Raw genomic sequence first — 2900 nt, 5'->3', positions numbered from 1 at the left:
GATCTCTGTCCTTTCCAGGCCAGTCTGGTCTAAAGCGAATTCCAGGATAGGCTCCAAAGCTACACAGAGAAACCCTGTCTCGAAAAACAAAAACAAACAAACAAAAAAGTTCTTTTTCATTTTGTTATTTGTTTGTTTGTCTGTCTGTCTGTCTGTCTGTTTATTTATTTATTTACTATCTTTTTATATGTACTTGGGACAGGATCTCTTGGCATAGCCTTGGAATTCAGAAAAAGAAAATGTTAACACATACATAACTTTTTCCTTTTCTTCTTCATGTCCTCCACCACCCCCACCACCCTACATGGTGTGTGTGTCCATGGCCCAAGCCTATATACTAATTTTTTTTTTTTTTTTGGTAAACACTCCTGGAATTATAGAAGACATAGAGTCTACCTGTGTCATCCTAGCTGACAGGGTTTCTCTGTGTAACAGGTCTGGCTACCCTAGGACTCACTGAGACCCGAGTGCCTCTGCCTCCCTAGTGCTGGGATTAAAGACCTGTGCCAATAACACCTGGCAATTTCACCTTCTGTTGTTGTTTTGCAATTTTTTGTTGTATTACAGAGTCATCCTGTCTGTCCTGGAACTAGTTCTGCAGACCAGGCTGGCCTGCAGCTCACAGAGATAAGATTGCCCCTGCCTCCCGAGTGCTGGGATTAAAGCATACATCACCACAGCCTGGCTAATTTTACTTTTAGTGTGTGTGTGTGTGTGTGTGTGTGTGTGTGTGTGTGTGTGTATACAGGATTATAATTTTTTTGTTTCATTTCTTTTGTTTTTGTTTTTTGTGTATTGTTGTTGTTGTTGTTCTTTTTCCCTGTCTGTAAATACACATTTTTTTTTTTTGCCTGCCAGGAGGTAGTAGTGCAGCCTTTAATCCCAGCACTCAGGAGGCATAGGCAGGCAGATCTGGGTGAGTTTGAGGCCAGCCTGGTCTACAGAGTGAGTTCCAGGAACTCTGTCTCAAATCAAAAACCCATCTTGAAAAACCAAAAGAAAGAAAGAAAGAAAGAAAGAAAGAAAGAAAGAAAGAAAGAAAGAAAGAAAGAAAGAAAGAAAGACAAAAGACAGAGGCCTGAATGCCTTAGAGGTGCCTGGAGCCCAGGGCCTACCCCTTCCCTCATAAATCAGATTGCCCAGCACTACTGTCTGTTGTCTGTTTGATCCCAAGTGAATTATATTTGTGTTTATGTCCATTTACTTAACTTTATTTATTTAACGAGGCACATGAAATGAGAAGAGAATCATATTTAGCCACCGTTTGCAAGAATCTTTCAGCAGCTCAAATACTGCTGGAATAATCAAGAAAATGTCCAATCCTCAGGGGTGGGTGGGAGTGAGGCTGATCTCCATCTTTTCAGCTCCTTAGGGTCTCTGGACCTTCTGTTTCTTTGTTTTGTGTGTATTGTTGTTGTTGTTGTTGTTGTTGTTGTTTTTCCCGGTCTGTAAATACACATTTCTTGTCTGCTGGTGAGGTGGTGGTGAGTGACCTTCTGTTTTCCCTTTCTTTCTTTCTTTCTTTCTTTCTTTCTTTCTTTCTTTCTTTCTTTCTTTCTTTCTTTCTTTCTTTCTTTCCTTTTCTCCTTTTAAGTTCTGGCTGGCCCTCTAGAGGCCACGAAAACACAGAGAACAAAAAGGACCTTGCAGGGTTTGTCACATGGTGGCTTCCATCGTGGTGAGGTCACCGGCTAAGATGGCTGCCATCCTCGTGAATGCTTCCATGTTGGTGAGGTCGACATGCCATTCTAAGGGCAGTTCCTGAAAAGTTTAGAACTGTGACCAATCCCTCCCCCACCCCCCACCCCCAGCAGTCACACAGGCTCACATGCACATGCATGAGCATATCCGTAGATGCATAAATACATTTTGAAATTAAACTAAATGTACAATAAAGTTAACAGGAGAAGAAATTAAAAACAGACAGACAGAGAGGAAAAATGTTGTTCCTGGAGTTTTATTTTATTTTATTTTTTGATTTCGTGATTGATTTTTGGAGACAGGGTTTTTCTGTATAACAGTCCTGGCTGTTGGGGATTTAACTCAGTGGTAGAGCGCTTGGCTAGCAAGCCCAGGGTGGCCCTGGGTTCGGTCCTCAGCCGGGCGGGCGGGAGGGGGGGAGGGGGGCGGCGGCGGCACAGGGACAGTATGTTCTACATATTGAGTAATACAGTCTGAAATAAAATTAAAATTAAAAAATAATGTAAAATATAAAAGACCCCGGGGCCGGGTGGTGGTGGTGCAGCCTTTAATCACGGCTTGAGGAGACAGAAGCAGGTAAATCTCTGTCCGTTCCAGGCCAGCCCGATCTACAGAGTGAGTTCCAGGATAGGTTCTAAGGCTACACAGAGAAACCCTGTCTCGAAAAACCAAAAAAAAAAAAAACAAAAAAAAAAAACAAACAAAAAATACAAAAAAACCCAATACATTTAATACATTTAATGTGACTAATGAATATCATAAATATAGTTATTTAATGAAAAAAATCTTAATCACACAATGTTTTAAGTATGTTTACTATTTTGTGTTGGGCCACATCATAGCTATTCCGGGCCCCCGTTTGGATTCTCCTGAATCTGTAAATTTCAAGAGAAAATTTAATGTTGAAGATGAGAATAGAGAAAAAAAAAGAAAGAAAGAAAGAAAGAAAGAAAGAAAGAAAGAAAGAAAAGAACGAGAAAAACAGCTTCAGATGAGTTTCTACACGAATACTATTTTTTTAAGTATAATAAGAGGAGAAATCCTTAACCGTTTAAATAAGTGGAATCATCTTGTGTTAATAATGATGAAGGAAAGGTGTATAGAATGCAAACAAGTGGAGTTTGGCAAAATAAAATGTACAGTGTGTCAAAAAAAAAAAAGGGGGGGGGGGAGACATAAAAGAGGCCTGAGCCAGGTGG

Source organism: Peromyscus eremicus, unplaced genomic scaffold (genome assembly GCF_949786415.1).
Source record: "Peromyscus eremicus unplaced genomic scaffold, PerEre_H2_v1 PerEre#2#unplaced_250, whole genome shotgun sequence".
Lineage (NCBI taxonomy): Eukaryota > Metazoa > Chordata > Mammalia > Rodentia > Cricetidae > Peromyscus > Peromyscus eremicus.
Note: the sequence above shows the minus strand (reverse complement) of the source record.